Genomic DNA, 23,417 nt, shown 5'->3' with positions numbered 1-23,417 from the left:
AGGAAATCAGTGCTGAATATTCAATGGAAGGACTGATGCTGAAGCTGAAACTCCAATACCTTGGCCACCTGATGCAAAGAACTGACTCATTTGAAAAGACCCTGATGCTGGGAAAGATTGAAGGTGGGAGGAAAAGGATGAGATGGTTGGATGGCATCACCAACTCAGTGGACATGAGTTTGAGTAAACTCCAGGAGTTGGTGATGGACAGGGAGGCCTGGTATGCTGCAGTCCATGGGGTCACAGAGAGTCTGATACGACTGAGAGACTGAGCTGAACTGAATTTATTCGATAGTATACACTACTAGACATCGATGTGCATAAATTTGGGGACAACTCTGATTTTTTTCTGCTCATTGCCTTCTCACTCTGCTCTTTGTTCCAGTCACACTTGCCTTCCAGTTGCTTATCAATATGTCAGACACATTCCTGCCTTAGGGACTTCGCACTGGCTGTTTCCTTGGTGTGGGGGAACGCTCTTTTCCCTTACCTTCTTGAAGCTTTTTTAAAAATCCCAGTAAAACCTTCTGTGATCACTCCGTTTGAAATTGCAACCCTTTGTCCTTTCTTTAGCCTCATCTTTTTTTGAACAACACTTAACATCTAATACCCTAACAACAATACCTTATAATATTCATCATCTAATACCTAAATTATTAGTTATTTGCTGTATTTACAATTTATAGTCTCTCTCCTTTGCTAAAACTAAGGTCTATGAAAATAAAGATTTTAGTCTAATTTTTTCACTTATAAATCCCCAGTGCCTAGAAAAGTGCCTAGAACTTACTAGATGCTCAGTAAAGATTACTAATTAATAAACATCTAGAAGTAGAATTAGACTGTATTTCTGAACTTCTAAAAGTTAAATTTACACCCAAAATTGGCTTAAGAGTAGGCATTTTTAATCAGGTCACATGTTATTCAGTACACTTTATAGTGTGTCCAGATTCAAGCAAAAATTTTTTAATTTTATTAAAATTATTACCTATTCATAGGACACTTATACTTCTTGAAAGTTAAAAATTGATCATTAATCATACACAAGGCTGTCGAATTCTGTTACTAGAAAAACTGATCCCACTTCTGTTTAGTTAGCATGTCCCTAGTACGGCTAGATCATTACAATCCAACTTCTTCTCTTGGCATAATTTAAGAACAGAGACAAAACTAAAAACCATCGTTAAAGTCTCACATACGCTTTCTAAACTTCTTAAGCACTCACTAAAGAAGCAACAACCATGTACTCAAAAGGAATTTGCTTTCATTATTTATAACAGATACATGAGGTTTAGTGTTTTATTTAGGAAATTACTAATTTCCTACTTCTCTAGTCCTTGCTTTTTCCCACATTTCCACACCTTCCCTGGATACATTACTCCTGTTTAATACACGTTCTTCCCTTTGAGATTCTTATGGTGCACGTTCTTATTCTTTTTCTTATTTTTTTCCCATTTTCTGTACTTAACAAGAACTCTAAAATACTGCTGTTCTAATTTTCATTATCTTAAGGGCATATTTTCAAACTGACTTCACAACAAATATCTGTAAGAGTATTAGATATTGTTGGTTTGTTGGCATTTGTTTCTATTAATCTTCAGTATGTACTCTTTCAAGAGAAAATACCCTTTTACACTCATGAGCACAATTTTTATTAAAAAAAAAAAAACAAAGTCACAAGGGTTATTAAAAATATAAAGAAACTGAAACCTTAGTGTATTACTGGTGGGAATGCAAAATGGTGTAACTACTGTGGAAAATGGTATGGTGAGTACTCAAAAAATTAAAACTGGAATTTCCCTGTGATCCAGAAATTCCACTTGTGGTTATTAAAGTTAAATTAAAAGGATTAAAAGCAGATATCCAAGCTAATATTTGTACACCCATATCAATAGCAGCATTATTCACAATAGCCAAAAGGTGGAATTAATACAGGAGTCCAAAGTAAATGAATAAACAAAACACAGTATACATAACCAATGAAATATTGTTCAGTCTTAAAAGGGAAGAAAATTCTGACACATGCTACTACATGGATGAGCATGAAGACACCATGCTAAGTGAAATAAATCAGCCACAAAAGGATAAATATCATGATTCTGCTTATATGAGTTACAGAGAGTACTCGAGTTCATGGAGACACAAAGTAGACAGATGATTGTCAGGGTATGCAGTGAGCATGGGGGTGGGAAGTTAATGCTAATGGTTATGGGGTTTCAGCTGGGAAGAGAAAAATGTTCAGGAGATGGATGAGGTGACGATTGCTCAACAGTGTGAAAATACACCATGTCACACAACTGTCCACTTACAAATGGTTAAAATTATAAGCTTTACATTATAAAGCTTTAAACATTTTTAGTGCCCAAGAACAGATAAATTAGAGTAAACACTCTTTTCAATTAAGAACTGTGAACTGCAAATTCTTCCAAAGATGTTATAGATGGTAGCCCTGTTCATGGGGTGCTTCAGGGTGTGTGTGCTCAGCTCCTTAGTCATATCTGACTCTTTGGGACCCCATGGACTGTAGCCCGCCAGGCTCCTCTGTCCATGGAATTTTCCAGGCAAGGATACTGAAAAGGATTGCCATTTCTTCCTCAAGGGGCTCTTCCCGACCCAGGGATTGAATCTGCACCTCCTACCACTGAGCCACCTAGGAATATCCCAGATGGTGTTTAGGAAAAGTCTTATGAAAATGGACAACAAAGAAACCAGAAACTTTAGTCACATCTTTACTATGCAGTTTCAGTTACAGTTTTTGAAATGCATTCAATATCATCAAAGCTCATATTATATTTAAGGATAAAAGTTTCCCTACACAGAAAATAGCTTTTTTTGTTTATGATAGATAATTGCATATCTATATGTAACTATAACTGTACAAATTATGTAAGTACAACTGTCCTCTACATATAGAGCCACGACACTCCTCAATAATTCAGTAGCACTTGAGCACTTGACGAAGATAAGCTCATTTTCCTCTTAGTTATTTACTATCAAAGATAAATAGACGACTTCTTAGAGTGTCTGAAAAAATAAGCAGAGAAGATACCACAGTCAGTAAAGGAACTGTTGTTAACAACATGCTTTGGAATCATCTGTGGTTCTTGTTGGAGAAGGCAATGGCACCCCACTCCAGTACTCTTGCCTGGAAAATCCCATGGACAGAGGAGGCTGGAAGGCTGCAGTCCATGGGGTCGCTGAGGGTCGGACACGACCGAGCGACTTCACTTTCACTTTTCACTTTCACGCATTGGAGAAGGAAATGGCAACCCACCCCAGTGTTCTTGCCTGGAGAATCCCAGGGACGGGGGAGCCTGGTGGGCTGCTGTCTATGGGTCGCACAGAGTCGGACACGACTGAAGCGACTTAGCCACAGCAGCAGTGGTTCTTCTGTTTCTCTAAATACCAAAGAAAAGAAAATAAGTACTGTTCATTAGTTATGATTTCTGAAAAAGATATGCTCTGCAATTCTAAGGAAATAGACACATATGTTCCAGACACCTATCACAGACTTTTCAAGGTGTTGAAAATTTCATCAAATTGAAACCCAGTTTCAAATATTATTACATCCTGCTCTCACATTGTGGGCCCCAATTTTTGGTTTAAATTATGGTAAATATAGAAATGAGAACAGGAAACTCTGATCTCTCACTAGAATGTGAGCTAGGGCCATTGAAGCTCTCTAAGCCTCAATTTCCTGAAAGCTAAATAAATATGACTGATAATATCTACCTTGCAGTTATAAGAATTAGATATAATGTCCCTGGAAAACAGTAGGAATTTAGTAACTCATTATTAACATAAGTATATTCAATAATAATAGTACAAGAACTTGGTGGCACAGGGGCATCTGTTTGGATTATCTGTATCCTCCTGCTAACTTTGTGTAGTACTCACACACAACTAAACTGGTAAGAAGAAATAACTGATGTTAATAAAGGATACTGAAACACAATTATCATCTGTTCTTAGGACTCGAACCCAAGGCACAATAGAATAAATGCTTTTTATAAATTTTAACCCAAACTGCTTTTAAATTATTTGTGTACAGGAAACTGTACACTAGGCATCCCAGTTCCGGGACCCCACGTAGAGGAGACAAGGCCCCTTGGCTGCTGGGGAGAAAGCTGGGACAGATGGAAGATGCGAAGAAGCCTAGACTCCACTTGTGACGAGTACACGGGTGCTCACTTGCCTGCAGGCAGGACAGAGAGAGCTCTGCACTAGCAGCTGTCCCCTCGCCTTACTCCCCAAGCCAAGCTGGGCAGACATACCAGCTCCACTCAGTCCATGCCATGGCACAGGATGTAGGGCAACCCGGTCCCAGAAAGGGATGATATGGTCGTACATGGATGACCAACAGGCCTGGGCAGTGATCCGTGGGAGGCAGCAGTGACCACGGTCGACACTTACAGAGGCAGCACCACAGATGTAGCCCAAACTTTTGGCAGCAATGTAGGTGCTCAAAAAACTCCTTGCAACCAAAACACTGCAACCCCAGTCCCAGCTGAGACATGCCTTGGCCCTGCCCACTCCACACCACAACTTTGCGCTAGATCTGGAACGCCCACAGAAGGGGAAGGGATGTGATTTTCAGCCTGAACAGGCAACATCTTGGACCTCTGTGAGTGCAAGAGCCTCCCTTTCCTATGTACTTCACTTCTTTGGGGAAAAGTCTCCAGGTCAGGAAGAAGAAAGGGCAGATACTTAAAGTGAGCTCAGCCTGCCTGAGCTAATCTTCAGGGCTTCCACTCCAACAACTGGGGAGAAGACCCCACCCCGGGCAGGGGGACCACAGTGATGGGGCAGGAAGTCCTGGCTCACGCCCTGCACGGGCTCTAGCACCTCCAACACAAGCTACACACCCAGACAAGATGACAGTGGCCAGCACACCCGCAGGAAAGACGGGGCTGGCATCCACACCAGATCCAGCCCTCCCTCCAAAGGCATGAAGCAAAGCAGTCTACACAGGGAGTTCCACCAGAAGAGATAACGGTTTCATCCAAACTCATAGATACAGAGAAAGTGAAGTGAAATGAAAGGCAGAGGAACTACTTCCAGTTGAAAGCAAAAGAAAAACCCTGAAAAAATAAACAATGGAACATAACAAGTCTACCAGACACTCACTTCAAAAAGCTGGTAATAAAAATGCTAACTGAATTAAGAAAGAGTGTCAATGTAAATGTACATCATTTTAATAAGGAACTAGAAACTATAAAGACCACCCAATCAAAAGAGGATAATTCAATGTCTGAGATTAAAAAAAAAAAAAACACTTCAGAAGCAATAAAAAACTGAATAAATGACACAGAGAATGCATACGTAATCTGGAAGGTAGGATAATGGAAATCATCCAATCAGAACAGATAGAAAACAAATTTTAGAAAGCAACATACGAGAACCATAGGATAATATATTTGTGCCAACATACACATAATAGACATTCCAGAAGGCAAAGAGACAAAAAGGAATCAAAAATGGTTTTGAAGAAATTATGGCTGAAAACTTTCTAAACCTGAAGAAGGAAATAGATTTTCAGGTCCTGGAAACACAGAAGATCCCAAACAAATTAACTCAAGGCATATTATAATTAAAGTTGTAAAAGTTAAAAATAGAGAGAGAGTTCTAAAGGCAGCAAAAGAAAAACAAAGAGTCATATATAAGGGATCCCCTGTAAGGCTATCAGTTGATTTCTCTGCAGAAATTTTGCAGGCCAGAAGGGAGTAGCATTATATAGTCAAAGTCCTGAAGTGAAGAAACGTGCAAACTAGGATACTCTACTCAGCAAGTTACTATTTAGAAATAAAGAAGAGGTAAAGAATTTCTCAGACAGGCAAAAACTAAAAGAATTCAGCAATACCAAACCTACCTTAAATGAAATGTTAAAAGGTTTTCTCTAAGGGCAAAAGAAGCAAGAATCTATAGGAAAGGGACAGTCTCAAAAGGAAAGGCACATATACTGTATGGATCGAAGATAACTTATATAAGTCAGTATGTAAATTTTTTAAACACCCAAAGTGAACAAGTAACTATACCTACAAAAAAGGATAAGCATGAGATGTAAAATATGAGATGAAAAAAACAAAATGTAGGAAAGGATGGTAAAAAAAATGAGCTTTAAGAATATGAACTTAAATTATTACCAGTTTAAATCAAGTATATATAATTGGGGATCAACATATATGAATCCCACGGAAATCACAAATCAAAAATGTATAATAGATATGCAAAAACCAAAAAGAAAGGAAGTCAAGCCCACTACAAAAAAATCATCACATCACAATGGGAAAAACAAAAAAGAAAAATGAACAAAGAAATTAAAAAAAAAAACTGGAAAACAAGGAATAAAAGGGCAATAAGGACATTGTTTTTTAGTTGCTAAGTCATATCTGACTTTTTTGGAACCCATAGACTGTAGCCTACCAGACTCCTCTGTCCATGGGACTTCCCAGGCAAGAATACTGGAGTGGGTGACCATTTCCTTCTCCAGGGGATCTTCCGGACCCAGGGATCAAATCTGTGCCTCCTGCTTGGCAGACAGATTCTTTACTACTGTGCCACCAGGGAAGCCATGAGTACACACATACCTATCGGTAATTACTTTAAAAGTCAACGGACTAACTGCTCTGATCAAAAGACACAGGGTGGATAACTAGGTTAAAAAAAAAAAAAAGGAAAGCAAGAATCTTCAAAATGCTGCCTACAAGAGACTCACTTCAGGGTGAAAGACTGAAGGTAAGGTGAGGGGATGGATATTTCATGCAAATGAAAATGACAAGAATGTAGGAAAGCAATACGCATATCAGGCAGAATGCACTTTAAAGCAAAGACCATTTTTTTTTTAAAAAAGAGGGACATTATATAATGATAAAGAAATCACTACAAGGAGGGAATATTACATTCATTAACATATATACACCCAATACAGGATCACATAAATACACAATCGAATACTAAAGGAGAGGGAGAAATTACAGGAAGGAAATGACAAGCCACTCTGGTATTTTTGCCTGGAGAATGCCGTGGTCAGAGGCTACAGTCCATGGGATCGCCAAGAGGAGACACAAGTGAACAACTAACAAGGACAATAATAATAATAGTAGGAGAATTTAACACCCTACTGACATCAACAGACAGATCCTTCAGACTGAAAGTCAATAAGGCAATAGATGTCCTAAATGACACAGCAGAACAGTTGGACTTAATTGATACCTACAGGGCACCACATCCAAACAAGAATATACTTTTTTCAAACGTGCGTGGAACACTCTCCAAGGCAGGCCACACAGCAGGTCACAAAATAAGCCTCAACAAATTTAAGAGCATAAAAATTATATCAAGCATTTTTTCCAACCACAAGACTATGAAACTAGAAATCAGCTACAAAAAAGAAAAATAGGAAAAGAACAAACATGTGGAGACTAAACAACATGCTAACAAAAAACCTCATCAGTCAGTTCAGTCGCTCAGTTGTGTTCGACTCTTTGCAACCCCATGAATCACAGCATGCCAGGCCTCCCTGTCCATCACCAACTCCCGGAGTTCACTCAAACTCATGTCCATCGAGTCAGAGATGCCATCCAGCCGTCTCATCCTCTGTCGTCCCCTTCTTATCCTGCCCCCAATCCCTCCCAGCATCAGAGTCTTTTCCAATGAGTCAACTCTTCGCATGAGGTGGCCAAAGTATTGGAGTTTCAGCCTCAGCATCATTCCTTCCAAAGAAATCCCAGGGCTAATCTCCTTCAGAATGGACTGGTTGGATCTCCTTGCAGTCCAAGGGACTCTCAAGAGTCTTCTCCAACACCACAGTTCAAAAGCATCAATTCTTCGGCGCTCAGCTTTCTTCACAGTCCAACTCTCACATCGATACATGACCACTGGAAAAACCATAGCCTTGACTAGACGGACCTTTGTTGGTAAAGGAATGTCTCTGCTTTTGAATATGCTATCTAGGTTGGTCATAACTTTCCTTCCAAGGAGTAAGCGTCTTTTAATTTCATGGCTGCAGTCACCATCTGCAGCGATTTTGGAGCCCAAAAAAATAAAGTCTGACACTGTTTCCACTGTTTCCCCATCTATTTCCCATGAAGTGATAGGACCAGATGCCATGATCTTCGTTTTCTGAATGTTGAGCTTTAAGCCAACTTTTTCACTCTCCTCTTTCACTTTCATCAAGAGGCTTTTGAGTTCCTCTTCACTTTCTGCCGTAAGGGTGGTGTCATCTGCATATCTGAGGTTATTGATATTTCTCCCTGCAATCTTGATTCCAGCTTGTGCTTCTTCCAGCCCAGCATTTCTCATGATGTACTCTGCATATAAGTTAAATAAGCAGGGTGACAATATACAGCCTTGACATACTCCTTTTCCTGTTTGGAACCAGTCTGTTGTTCCATGTCCAGTTCTAACTGTTGCTTCCTGACCTGCATATAGGTTTCTCAAGAGGCAGATCAGGTGGTCTGGCATTCCCATCTCTTTCAGAATTTTCCACAGTTTATTGTGATCCACACAGTCAAAGGCTTTGGCATAGTCAAAAAAGCAGAAATAGATGTTTTTCTGGAATAAGCATCTGAATGCAGAGTTCCAAAGAATAGCAAGAAGAGATAAGAAAGCCTTCCTCAGCAATCAGTGCAAAGAAATAGAGGAAAACAACAAAATGGGAAAGACTAGAGATCTCTTCAAGAAAATTAGAGATACCAAAGGAACATTTCAAGCAAAGATGGGCTCGATAAAGGACAGAAATGGTATGGACCTAACAGAAGCAGAAGATATTAAGAAGAGGTGGCAAGAATATATAGAAGAACTGTACCAAAAAGATCTTCACGACCAAGATAATCATGATGGTGTGATCACTCACCTAGAGCCAGACATCCTGGAATGTGAAGTCAAGTGGGCCTTAGAAAGCATTACTACAAACAAAGCTAGTGGAGGTGATGAAATTCCAGTTGAGCTATTTCAAATCCTGAAAGATGATGCTGTGAAAGTGCTGCACTCAATCTGCCAGCAAATTTGGAAAACTCAGCAGTGGCCACAGGACTGGAAAAGGTCCGTTTTCATTCCAATCCCAAAGAAAGGCAATGCCAAAGAATGCTCAAACTACCTCACAATTGCACTCATCTCACACGCTAGTAAAGTAATGCTCAAAATTCTCCAAGCCAGGCTTCAGCAATACGTGAACTGTGAACTTCCAGGTGTTCAAGCTGGTTTTAGAAAAGGCAGAGGAACCGGAGATCAAATTGCCAACATCTGCTGGATCATCAAAAAAAACCTAATAAGTCAATGATAAAATCAAAGAGGAAATCAGAAATACCTCATGACAAATGAAAATGAAAATACAACTTTCCAGAATCTGTGGGATGCAGCAAAAGTAGTTCAAAAAGGAAAGTGCATAGTAATGCAGGTCTTCTTCAAGAAAACAAGAAATATCTCAAATAAAACACCTAACCTACCCACTGAAAGAATCAGAAAAAGAGCAAAGTCCAGAGTCAGCAGAAGGAAGGAAATAACAAAGATCAGAGAGGAAATAAATAAAATAGAGATTAAAATAATTGAAAAGATCAGTGAAACCAAGAGCTAGTTTTTGAAAAGATAAAACTGATAAAACTTTATCCAGGTTTACTAAGAAAAAAAAGAAAGAGGACTCAAACAAAATAAAAAATAAAAGAGGAGAAATAGCAACTAACACCACAGAGATACAAAAAAATTGTGATGCCATGATTCTCTACACCAGCAGTACCTAAACTTTTGGTGCCAGGGACTGGTTTTGTGGAAGACAGTTTTTCCACGGACTGGGGGGAAATGGTTTGGGGATGATTGAAGTGCATTAGATTTGTTGTGCATTTTATTTCTCTTATTATTGTATCAGCTCCACCCCAGATCATCAGGCATTAGATCCTGGAGGTCGAGGACCCCTGTTCTATATAAAGAACCCTAAATTCTCTACCCTAAAAGTATTCAAACTAATAAGTGAATTCAGTGAGTTGGCAGTATACAAGATAATGTACAGAAATCTGCTGCACTTCTATACACTAATAATTAAATAACAGAGTTTAAAAATTCCATCTAAAATTGCAAAAAATAAAAAAACCTAGAAATAAACTTAACCAAGAAGGTGAAAGATCTGCACTCTGAAAAATATAAAACACTGATGAAAAAACTGAAGATGATTTCAAACAATGGAAACATATCTCATTCTCTTAGATTGAAAAAATTAACGTTATTAAAATGTCCATACCACCCAGTGCAATCTACAGATTTAATGAAATCCCTATCAAAACACCCAGGGCTTTTTTCACAGAACTAGAATAAACAATGCTAAAATTTATATGAAAGCACATAGGAAACCTTGAGAAAAAGGAACAACCCTGCCTGTCTTCAGACTATACTACACAGTCACAGGAATCAAAACAGAATGGCACTGACATAAAAACAGATACATAAATCAATAGAATAACAAGCCCAGAAATAAGCCCATACACGTGCATTTAAGTAATTTACAACCCAGGTGGCAAAAACATACCATGGAGAAAGGATAGTTTCTTCAATAAGTGGTACTGGGGAAATGTATACTCACATGTAAAAAATGAAAATAGGACATTCTCTCAACCATATACCACACAGAAAAAAAACTCAAAATGAATTAAAACCTAAATATAAGACATCGTGAAGTCGTGAAGTCACTCAGTTGTGTCTGACTCCTTGTGACCCCATGGACTATAGCCCACCAGTCTCCTCCATCCATGGAATTTTCTAGGCAAGAGTACTGGAGTGGGTTGCCATTTCCTTCTCCAGGGGATCTTCCCAACCCAGTGATCAAACCCGGGTCTCCCACATTGCAGGCAGATGCTTTACTGTCTGAGCCACCAGGGAATCGCTACAATATAAGACATATTACCACAAAATTCCTAAAAGAGAACATAAGCTAAATACTTCGACATAAATCATAGCATTATTTCCTTGGATCAATCCTCTAAGGCAAAAGCAATAAAAGCAAAAATAAATGAATGAGACATAATTAAACATAAGAGCTTTTGCATAGAAAAGAAAATCATCAACAAAATTAAAAGACAACCTATAGAATGGAAAAAAATTGCAAATGATGTGTTCGATTCCTGGGTCAGGAAGATCCCCTGGAGAAGGGATAGTCTACCCACTCCAGTAATTCTTGGGCTTCCCTGGTGGCTCAGCTGGTGAAGAATCTGCCTGCAGTGTGGGAGACCTGGCTTCGATCCCTGGCTTGGGAAGATCCCCTGGAGATGGGAAAGGCTACCCACTCCAGTATTCTGGCCTGGAGAATTCAGTGGACTGTAGAGTTCGTGGAGTCACAAAGAGTTGGACACGACTGAGCGACTTTCACTCACAAGAGTCTAATATCTAAAATATACAAACAGCTCATATAATTCAGTATTTTAAAATCCAATGAGAGTGTGGCAGGGGCCACCACAGTGTTGTGAAGTGATTGTCCTCCAGTTAGAATAAATAAATAAATAATTTAAAAATCAATGGAAAAATAAGCAGAAGATCTAAATAGATATTTTTCCAAAGAAGGCATAGAGATAGATAATAGGCACATGAAAAGATGCTCAGCATCACTAATTATTAAAGAAATGCAGATCAAAATCACAACCAGGTACCACCTCACATCAAACATCAGAAAGTCTATTAATAACAAATATGAAGAGAATTTGGAAAACAGGAAACCCCTGTACACTATTGGTGGGGCAACCATAGAGAAAACAGTATGGAGGTTCACACACACACAAAAATTAGAACTACCATATTATCCAGCAATTCCATTTCCAGTATATATCTGAAAAAAATGAAAATACTAATTTGAAAAGATACACAAATACTAATATTCAAACTATTATTTACAATAGTTAAGACACAAGTGAAAGCAACTCAAGTGCCTAGCAACAGATGATTGGCTTGAGAACATGTAGTGTGTGCATATATATAATGGAATATGCGTCATAAAAAAGAAGAAATGCTATCATTTGCAGCGACATTAGTGGACCTAGAAATACGCTTAGTGAACTAAGTCAGGGTATCAAACACTATACAACATCACTTACATGTGGAACCTAAAATGTAATACAGATGGATGTTTATTCAAGACAAAAAAGACTCACAGAGAGAACAAGCTTGTGGTCACCAAAGGAGAGAGGAGAGTGGGGAGGGACAGATTAGCTGTATGCAAGGTTCATGGACATGAGAAAACAAGCTTGTGGTCACCAAAGGGGAGAGGAGAGTGGGGAGGGACAGATTAGAGGTATGCAAGGTTCCTGGACATGAGAAAACAAGCTTGTGGTCACCAAAGGGGAGAGGAGAGTGGGGAGGGACAGATTAGAGGTATGCAAGGTTCCTGGACATGAGAAAACAAGCTTGTGGTCACCAAAGGAGAGAGGAGAGTGGGGAGGGACAGATTAGAGGTATGCAAGGTTCCTGGACACAAACTGCTATAGAGTGGTAGTAGTGTTCACACGACTACTGTATATAAAGAAGATAAGCAACAAATACTCACTGTAGAGCACACGGAACTATACCCATTATCTTGTAATAAGCTCTAATGGAATGCAATAATCTGGTAAAATCCTGAATCACTCTGCTGTACACCTGAAACTAACACAATATTTTAAGACAACTCTACTTCCATTATGGAGAAGGAAATGGCAACCCACTCCAAGTAATCTTGCCTGGAGAATTCCATGGACAGAGGAGCCTGGCAGGCTACAGTCCATGGGGTCACAAAGAGTCAGGCATGACTGGGCAATTGTCACTCACTCATACTTCCATTAAAATAATAAGTAAACAAAGTACTTATATTTTTTCCAAAAAAAATAATGATTTTATTTCCTTTGGATATACACCCAGAAATGGAACTGCCACATTACATGGCAGCAATGTTTAAGTTTTTGAGGAACCTCCATACTGGCTTCACCAATTTACATTCCCACCACCAAAGTACTGGCTAGGGCTTCCAATACTACGTTAAATAAAAAAGACGAGAACACGTGTCCTTGTCTTGTTCCTGATCTTAGAGGAAAAGTTTTGAGCTCTTCCATGTTTAGCATGATGTTAGCTGTGAGCTTGTCATACACGGCCTTTAATATGTTTATGTATGTTCTCCTTATACCTAGTTTTCAAGAGTTTTTATCATGAAAGAATAATAAATTTTGTTGAAAGTTTCTTCTACCTCTACACTCAGTATGTTGAGAGTTTTTTTAATACCTCCATTTCATTCCTTAGGTCTAGAGGTCCCTAGCCAGTCTACCTTTTTTTTCCCACTGTTCAGAGTTTCTTTTTTGCTTTATATATGATGTCCAGAAGTTTTCACTGTATTTACTGGGAAGAATAGGGAAATACATGTCAACTTAACCTTCTCTGGAGCGAAGTCCTCCTGTGATGATGTTTGGAAGTGGGGTCTTTAGGAGGTGATCAGGCATGGAGGGTGGAGCCCTCGTGAGTGGGACTGGAACCTCTATGAAAGAGGACCCACAGCAATGTCTCTACCTTCCACCATGTAAGTCACAGAACAACAAAAAACAGCCATCTGTGAACCAGGAAGTGGGCTCTCGCCAGACACAGAAATTGCAGGCACCTTGATCTTGAACGTCTCAGCCTCTGGAACTGTGAAAAACAAGTTTCTGTTGTTTACAAACCACCTAGTTCACAGTATTTTACTATAGCAAACCCAGACAGAAGAGACTAAGCCTCCTGTTTAGCAGTTTTAAAAATACTGTAACATAGCAAACAGCGATATGCAGATTTTCTCATTCATCAGAATCTGAAGATTTCTCATACAGTTGATATTGTTGTGAGTTGTTATGAGCTGACCGTGTCTCTCTAAACATTTTTATATTGTAGTCCTAACCCCCCAATACCTTGGTTGGTGGCTCAAAAGGTAAAGAATCTGCCTGTAATGAAGGAGATCTGGGTTCAATCCCTGAGTCAGGAAGATCCCTTGGAGAAGGAAATGGCACCCCACTCCAGTACTCTTGCCTGGAGAATCCCATGGACGGAGGAGCCCGGTGGGCTACAGTCCATGGGGTCGCAAAGAGTCGGATCCAACTGAGCGACTAATACTAACCCCCAATGCTTCAGAATGTGACTCAGAGATAACGTCTTTGAAGAGGAAAATAAATTAAAATGAGGTCTTTGGGGTGGCCCTAACCCAATACGACTGCTGTCTTTCTAACTACAGGAAATTTGGACACACCACAGGCACAAGAGGAAGATCATGTGAAGACACAGAAGACAGCTGTCTACAAGTCATGGGGAGAGGCTTCAGAGTAAAACAACCGTGCCAGCACCTTCAGACTTCTAGCCTCCAGAGTTTTGCAAACATAAACTTCTGCTATTTAAGCCACCCAGCCTGTGGTACTTTGTTATTGCATCCTTGCCAATTGATGCAGTACCAGAGTATTAAAATTATTTAATTACAGAAAATGTTTTCTACATGATAGAAGATAGTTATCTTTTCTTATCTCTTCCTTTTGATTTAGACTAAAAAATCACAATTGTAATAGCCAGCATATGCTCAAAAAGAGAATTTCTTTTCCTCAAGAGAGATATTCGGAGTAAACAGTTAAAAGTTGAAAATCTGGAACGTCTTCTGCTATTGACTCTGTTTCATAGCTTGCTGATTAAAGACTCCTAAAATCACGAGAGATATACCTGTCTGGAGCAAAGGCAGATGGTGCCAGAAAAGAAAACAGTCTTGAAAAATAAAGCCATGTAAATGTGGAAAATAGCCATATGGAATCATATGATGAGTCAAGTAAAAGAGAGACTGAAAGTTAGATGTACGCTCAGAAGAATAAATGAAAGGAAGAAAGACAAGAAGGACGAAGAGAGTGACGGGAAAGCCAAAAATAAAAGGCACTCAAGAAGGAAGAAAACAGAGGAAAGGAGTAGGCTGGAGAGACTGAGAGAGGAAAAGATTGTGAAATCTTTTTTTTTTTTTTTTCTTTATTTAATGTTGCTAATACATGCTGATGGAGCTCTTCCAGAGTGGAAGTGTTCATTTGGCTTGATAACAATTGTTTTGGAGAAAACGGCTAACGTGCAAAAAAATAATGTCACGAGTGTTTATGAAATAACTCCTTTGGTGTGTTCAGTTTTTGCAGTGGTCAGGCAGAGTGATTGGAGAGGCAAGGGAAGTTCTCTAACATGATGACTTTCCCCCAAATGGCAAGGCATAGAAAGCAGAGAGAGGCTTTTCCTCTTAGTAATTGGTTTCAGCAGTATTACACCTTCCAAGCATTTGTCAATACTGTTACCAGTGACTGTTTTAATTCTTGTTACCGGCTAGTAACGATTCACGCTCTCATTCTCCAGAGTATTGCCCTCACCCAAGTGACACCCCCTTGCCTGGACAGAAACTAATAAAGGAAACCTTAACTGTGATACGATGTCTGCTCTAGAGCTCCCCTGCTGCTGCTGCTAAGTCGCTTCAGTCGTGTCCGACTCTGTGGGACCCCATAGACGGCAGCCCACCAGGCTTCCCCGTCCCTGGGGTTCTCCAGGCAAGAACACTGGAGTGGGTTGCCATTTCCTTCTCCAATGCACAAAAATGAAAAGTGAAAGTGAAGTCGCTCAGTCGTGTCCGACTCTTAGCTACCCCATGGACTGTAGCCCACCAGGCTCCTCCATCCATGGGATTTTCCAGGCAAGAGTACTGGAGGGGGGTGCCATTGCCTTCTCCAAGAGCTCCCCTAGGGGAGAATAAAGCCTGCCTCTAGTTGAGACCACAATTTTGCTTAGCTTTTAATTTCCTGCTGTACCCTGCTTCCTTCCTTCCCCTTTATCTTTAGCATGTTCCTGCAATAAATCGCTTACAATTAAGATCCCCAGCCTCAGGCTCTGTTTATGTTCTAGAATGCAGTGTTACAAAGCAGTCTCTAAGGATGAGATTCTGGAGCTGCAAACCTGGTGAATGGCACTGAGGACCCATCACGGGCAATACATGTAGCAGTCACTGTCACTGAATTGCTGTAGTTGTGTGATTGTGAAGACTTTCATTTCTGGCAAGCTGTAAATATGTGTAAGGGCTTACAAAAGCCGGTGCTATGGCTGGGGCATGTGAGAAGTATTAGAGAAAGCAGGCATAAAGATTGGAATGAAATGCTAAGTGTTACTGATTCATGGAAAAGAAAAAAATTAGTCTCAGATTTGTTAACCAACAACTTAAATATGATACTCAGAAGACTTCCTTGACTGCCTTTAAATAGAACTTCATGGTCTTATAGTTGAAACACTGAAGATCAGGTACAGGATTTGATTGTGAAGTGGCAGAACCACAGAGAAAGCTGGGTTCTCCTTCTGCGAATCTTAGATGGCAAAGTCAGTGTTCTGATAGGGAAAGGGGAGAACTGAGATCTGGGATCAGAACTGAGAGGGAGCCTTTGGGGCCTTCCTGGGACAGCTCCCGCCCTCAAATCCTCTGCTTAGGTCCTCTGTGAAGTCCCTTGATAACAGCATCTGATGCATATTTCCTGAGCTATTTTTACAGATGCTAAGGTCTCCTCTCCCCTCACCAAATGGATGATGTTAACTACATAGTCCCCAGCCTGCTGGAGCCTGATAATGTGAACCCCTGTGACACTGCCCGGTTATTTCACCATCAACCAATCAGATGATCACAGGCTCTGGGACTTCGCCCCTTCATCACCTGGCCTTTAAAAGTGCTTTCCTGAGACCCATCGAGGAGCTTGGGCTTTTTGAGCACTAGCTGTCCTGGACTCCTTGCTTGGTCCCTGTAATAACGCTGCACTTTCCTTCACCAAGACCCAGTGTCGGCAGATTGGCTTTATGGCACATGGAGGCTTGGATCCCAGTTTGGTTCAGTAACAGGCTGAGGATCACCAAGTAGAAGAACTTCAGAAGCCTGAATGTCTGCATTCCTCTGAGCCCTCTGGGCTTGCAGAATTGATCGACTTTCTCTTACTGACAGACAGATCCAACCTTCACTTCCCTGCTTGAAGGGTCTGTGGAGACTTCATATGAGGCCAAAGCCTGGCAAGATCACATTGCCTTCCTCAGCATCTGCTTCCATCTCCCTGGCTATGGACACACGATCAGGGTCAAATCTGCACAACAAGACTGGAGAAGTGCTCGGCCTGCTAAGGGAGGAGAGAGAGTGTATGCTAAAGTTGCTATAAGACTTTGCTGATGTATCCCAGCAGGAATCAAGAAAATGAGGGTCAGATCAAGCCAGATGGAATATGAAACTCCAAATGGGTGTTTTTCATTATAGGGATATCCTTCCGTAAGACGTTAACATCTTGGTCAAGGCTGTGGGTGAGGGTTCCAATATGCTACTGGGATAGTCCTGGAACTTCAGAAAAAAGAATGGCCCTCATCAGGCAAAGATGTCAGATCCATCATATCAAGTTAGTGGGAGAAGGAGTCAAAGGCTTGGAGAAGTGGGTACGCAGGGATGGGTTCACAGTGTGAGACTGGAAGACCCTCCATGTGACCATGTGCAGAAACTTCTGATCTTAAACTCAGAATTTACCCTCAAATTCCCTTGGATCTACCTGTCCCCCTGGTGGCAGGAGGAAGATGGCACTGGGAGAAGAGGGATGATTTACATTGCTTACCCGCGTGAGGAGCAGGGGTCTCATCCCAGCATCTGCTTCTGGTTCTCAAAGGCCTCCATGGAGGCAGAGCTTCTCTAGCTTAGCCTTTAGGCTTTCAGACTATTGCCTCTATTTTACAGTTTAACACCATTGATCCACAATTAACTGAAAAAGGCTTTTAAATACTCCTCTATCTGTGTGAGATCAAATTTTCTTTATGTAATTCAGCTGGACAGTATATTGTATATGACTGAATGCAAAGTAGGTAAGAGAATTCATTGATCAAGCCAAACTAAAGATATTGGCAAAAATATAAATATAAATATATATATATATATAGACACACATACTGTTTCTACTATTTGTTTAGAAAAATATAACTTCTTTTCATGAGTCTGCAAGGTTAACATGTGACAAGTTTACTGTTATTGGTAGTTTAAAATAAAGGAATACATGAATGTTTTCAATTGTCTCACTTTTGACTTCCCTGTGGCTCAGGTGGTAAAAGCATCTACCTACAATGCTGGAGACCTGGGTTCGATCCCTGGGTTGGGAAGGTCCCCTGGAGAAGGACATGGCAACCCACTCCAGTATTCTTGCCTGGAAAATCCCATGGACAGAGGAGCCTGGTAGGCTACAGTCCATGGGGTCACAAGAGTCGGACATGACTGAGCGACCTTACTTTCACTTTGGCTTATAATACAGTAAATATGTAGCTGCTTTGCAAGTCTGGTATTAAATGAGATCGTGCAAGGACACTGGAGGCTTCACAGGTGGTGTTAGTGGTACAGAACCCACCTGTCAATGGAGGAGACACAAGAGCCATGGATTTGACCTCTGGGTCTGGACAATCCCCTGGAAGAGGGCATGGCAACCCAATCCAGATTCTTGCCTGGAGAATCTCATGGACAGAGGAGCCTGGTGGGCTACAGTCCCTAGGGTCCCAAAGAGTTGGACACGACTAAAACAACTTAGCATACACATGGACAGTGCATGGTATGTATATACACGGAAATAATAACAGACTATCTTCATTATTTTGTCCACATAATAAATCCTTTGAGTGCCACTCAAAAATGACAGACGGCATTACTATTTTTACAGACCCTTCCTGGCACATGGTGGGCACTCAAATGGTATCAATGTCTGTTCTCATCCTTTCTCAACTCTCTTTACACAAGGACTATTCATTCATGACATAACCAAGTGAGCTAAATAAGTAAAATAAGAAAACACATTTTAAAAGCAAAACAATATATGGTAAAGGAACACAGATGTAAGCTACATTAACAAAAGCTCTTTGGAATCCTCCATAATCTCCAAGAGTGTAAAGAGTCCTTGAGATTAAAAGGCTTGAGAACTGCTAATCTAAAGGATAGTAATCAGAGTTCTACCTCTTCCATAAAAAACTGAACCAAACAGAAGCTTGAGCAGAGCATCCTAAACTCTTAAAATGATTGGCATACACCAATTTGGTCAGCACCATCCTGACAAGACAGCTCCTGCCATGAACTCCTTGTTCTGTGGCCTCCCAGCTTCTTTGGGTCTTGCCTGTTCTCAAGCCCAAATCATCAGACTAAAATCCTGTATCTTTCCAATAAACTGATTTTGCTTAAATTTATAGGGTTTAATTTCTCTTGACTGTAATCCAATCATGCTAACAGAAAGCATCTAACAATACTCCTTTATTAGGTCTGAGTCTGAAATTGTTCCCTCACGGTGCAAACTCTGTTCTGTCAATGAGTTCCTGCCTATGGAGGCAAGCATCTCTGACATCAGAGGACCCACAACAACAAATGAGGAATTTAGCTGAAAGTGTGGGAAATCCAAGTCTCTTCTCCGTGGGCTGTTTTAAACAGTAAGCCCACAGACACCACCTCCTTCTTTGATTACATGTTGACAAACCAGTCATTAAAGATCTACCTAGCCCTTTATCACAGAGTCAGAGTGATTGTTATGTTTTATCTTCAAAGTGTGGTACACACATCTGTGGAATAGTCTACAAAATAAATATGGGTATTCCTGGAAATGTTACCAGCTGCATTTTGTAAAGTACAGCAATTAAATCTTTTTCCTTAGGTCCCCAGGGGGATACATATTTAAAAATCCTGGCTCCACACCTCACACCATTCAATGCAATCATGGCTCCCAGAATAAACATGAATGTTTAGCATGTGTACAGAAGGAATTTGAAGGCAGCATATTTATTGAACACATTTTCTATAAGGTCTTCTTTTAAACTACAGTAAACAATTCATGTTGCAAATGAATGTTTTTGCATGTTTGACTTCCCTCAAAGACAAATTTTACATTTTTCCTTTCTGTCAAGGTTATCTAATTTTTTTTTATCTTTCTTGGAAGAATATGTTCCCTGGGAGGACCTATACACTATCTTTTGTAAATGCAATAATCAAGCTCTAGTTTAGGTAAGAGATTTATGAAACCCATGGACCTATGTATGGTCTGAGAGTCAACAGACTTAATATCTAGAATTAGAAAAGATACAGCCCTGCCCTACACCTCCATCCTCAGACCGTATCTGGAGAGATGACATTTATTCTTGGGTCTCACATATATAGAAAATATATGAAGTAAAGAAAATTGACCAGGTTGATAAATCAGATAAAAATCAGATACTTTACAAAGAAATTAAGAATAATTAGCCTAGAGAAATAAGGGTCATGGCAATAGTTGCCTTCAGCTCCTTCACTGAAAGAGGTAGTAGATCCCACCAATTTATCACCAATTTGTGAAGGCTAAAGGCTTTCAGAGATGCTTTCATTCTATAACTGTTCTTGTTTGTTATTTAAATAGCTCCCGTGTCTGAATCTGAAACAAATTTTGAGTTAATGCAAATAACTATGCATCCTACATCATAAAAATAATTTTGGGCTTCAAGTCAATCAGTTAATAAAAATGAAGTAGCTCTAAGTATGTGTCCTATTTGTAATTGTATAAAAACATAGAAATGCTTTCCTAGGCATTTAGGAATACTAAGAAATGTACACAGAATGAAATGAATCACATTTTAAGATGATAGTACTAGAAATTTAAAAGTGGACACAGCAAATGAAGTTGTCTTCTAAACATGAAATCAAGGCCTCAAATAGGTTTTAGGGAAGAGAAAAAGATTTTATTTTTAGCAACTTTTGTTAATAGTGTAGTTTAGATTTAACAGAGAAGGAAAAAATAAAAAGAATAAATGAGTGGGATAGGCAGGTTATAATTTATGAAGATGTGAAAAGGGAAAGTCTCCACACTAAAAAAAGGCACCATCTCAGGGCAGATGCCGCCACCAGTTGCATGTAATAGAGTAAGTACGGATGTATCTCTACACATGGACATCACCAGATGGTTAACACTGAAATCAGATTGATTATATCCTTTGCATCCAAAGATGGAGAAGCTCTACACAGTCAACAAAAATAAGACCAGGAGTTGACAGTGGCTCAGATCATGAACTCCTTATTGCCAAATTCAGACTTAAATTGAAGAAAGTAGGGAAAAACACTATACCATTCAGGTATGACCTAAATCAAATCCCTTACGATTAGACAGTGGAAGTGAGAAATAGATTCAAGGGATTAGATCTGATAGAGTGCCTGAAAAACTGTGGATGGAGGTTTGTGACATTGTACAGGAGGCAGTGATCAAGACGGTCCCCAAGAAAAAGAAATGCAAAAAGGTAAGATGGTTGTCTGAGGAGGCCTTACAAATAGCTGAGAAAAGAAGAGACACAAAAGGCAAAGGAGAAAAGGAAAGATATACCCACTTGGATGCAAAAATTATACCCATTTGAATGCAGAGTTTCAAAGAATAGCAAGGAGAGATAAGAAAGCCTTCCTCAGTGTTCAGTGCAAAGAAATAGAGGAAAACAATAGAATGGAAAAGACTAAAGCTCTCTTCAAGAAAATTAGAGATACCAAGGGAACATTTCTTGCAAAGATGGGTTCAATAAAGGACAGAAATGGTATGGACCTAACAGAAGGAGAAGATATTAAGAAGAGGTGGCAAGAATACACAGAAGGACTATAAAAAAAAAAAAAAGACCTTCATGACCCAGATAACCACGATGGTGTGATCACTCACCTAGAGCCAGATATCCTAGAATGCAAAGTCAAGTAAGGCTTAGAAAGCATCACTACCAACAAAGCTAGTGGAGGTGATGACATTCCAGTTGAGCTATTTCAAATCCTAAAAGATGATGCTGTGAAAATGCTGCACTCAATATGCCAGCGAATTTGGAAAACTCAGCTGTGGCCACAGGACTAGAAACGGTCAGTTTTCATTTCAATTTCAAAGAAGGGCAATGCCAAAGAATGTTCAAACTACCGCCCAGTTGCACTCATCTCACATGCTAGTAAAGTAATGCTCAAAATTCTCCAAGTGAGGCTTTAACAGTATGTGAACCGTGAATTTCCAGATGTTCAAGATGGATTTAAAAAAGGCAGAGAAACCAGAGATCAAATTGCCAACATCCATTGGGTCTTTGAAAAGCAAGAGAGTTCTAGAAAAACATTTATTTCTGCTTTATTGACTATGCCAAAGCCTTTGACTGTGTGGATCACAACAAACTGTGGAAAATTCTTAGAGATGGGAATACCAGACCACCTGACCTGCCTCTTGAGAACTCTGTATACAGATCAAGAAGCAACCATTAGAACTGGACATGGGAAAACAGACTGGTTTCAAATTGGGAAAGGAGTACATCAAGGCTGTATATTGTCACCCTGCTTATTTAACTTATATGCAGAGTGCATCATGAGAAACACTGGGCTGGATGAAGCCCAAGATAGAATATAAGGGAGCAATATCAATATGATCAGATACACAGATGACACCACCCTTGTGGCAGAAAGCAAAGAAGAACTAAAGAGCCTTTTGATGAAAGTGAAAGAGGAGAGTGAAAAAGCTGGCTTAAAACTCAACATTCAAAAAACTAAGATCATGGCATCTGGTCCCATCACTTCATGGCAAATGGATGGGGAAACAATAGAAACAGTGACAGACTTTATTTTTGGGGGCTCCAAAATCACTGCAGATGGTGACTGCAGCCATGAAATTAAAAGACTCCTTGTCTTTTAACTAAAATTAAAAGAAATTTGCTCCCTGGAAGAAAAGCTATGACCAAACCAGACAGCATATGAAAAAGCAGAGACATTATTTTGCAAAGATAAGTCCGTCTAGTCAAAGCTATGGTTTTTCCAGTAGTCATGTATGGATGTGAGAGCTGGACTATAAAGAAAGCTGAGTGCTGAAGAATTGATGCTTTCGAACTGTGGTGTTGGAGAAGACTCTTGAGAGTCCCTTGGACTGCAAGGAGATCAAATTAGTCAAATCTTAATGGAAATCAGTCCTGAATATTCATTGGAAGGACTGATGCTGAAGCTGAAGGTCTAATACCCTGGCCACCTGGTGCGAAGAGCTGACTCATTTGAAAAGACCCTGATGCTAGGAAAGATTGAGGGCAGGAGGAGAAGCGGACAACAGAGGATGAGATGGTTGGATGGCATCACCGACTTGATGGACATGGGTTTGGGTGAACTCCGGGAGCTGGTGATGGACAGGGAGGCCTGGCATACTGTGGTCTGTGGGGTTGCCAAGAGTCGAATACGACTGAGCGACTGAACTGAACTGAGAGCAAGCATGCCAGCTGGCTGCTGCAGCTCCACTAAACTGTACCTTCTTAAGAAGCAGCCATGTGAATAAAGGCACTTGATTTTCATTTTAACAAAAAAGTTGTCTTTAAGTATAAATTTCGCTCAGTTTTAAAAATATACCTGTTACCATATGCTAGACACTACATATCTAGGAATATGTAGACACATGATCTCATTCTTA

General features: G+C 40.0%; 1 long non-coding RNA gene across 1 annotated transcript; it reads right to left on the bottom strand.

Annotated features, from left to right (window-relative positions):
• Nucleotides 1-2,710: 2,710 nt before the first annotated feature.
• Nucleotides 2,711-5,277, bottom strand: LOC139186825 (uncharacterized). The gene is made up of 2 exons (XR_011570429.1): nt 4,272-5,277; nt 2,711-3,395 (listed from the first exon to the last, which is right to left on the bottom strand). It is a non-coding gene; the product is annotated as an uncharacterized lncRNA (long non-coding RNA).
• Between the last annotated feature and the right edge of the window lie 18,140 nt (nt 5,278-23,417).

This window comes from Bos indicus, chromosome 14 (assembly GCF_029378745.1).
Source record: "Bos indicus isolate NIAB-ARS_2022 breed Sahiwal x Tharparkar chromosome 14, NIAB-ARS_B.indTharparkar_mat_pri_1.0, whole genome shotgun sequence".
NCBI classification, from domain to species: Eukaryota; Metazoa; Chordata; class Mammalia; order Artiodactyla; family Bovidae; genus Bos; species Bos indicus.
This window is presented reverse-complemented; position numbering and strand designations above follow the sequence as displayed.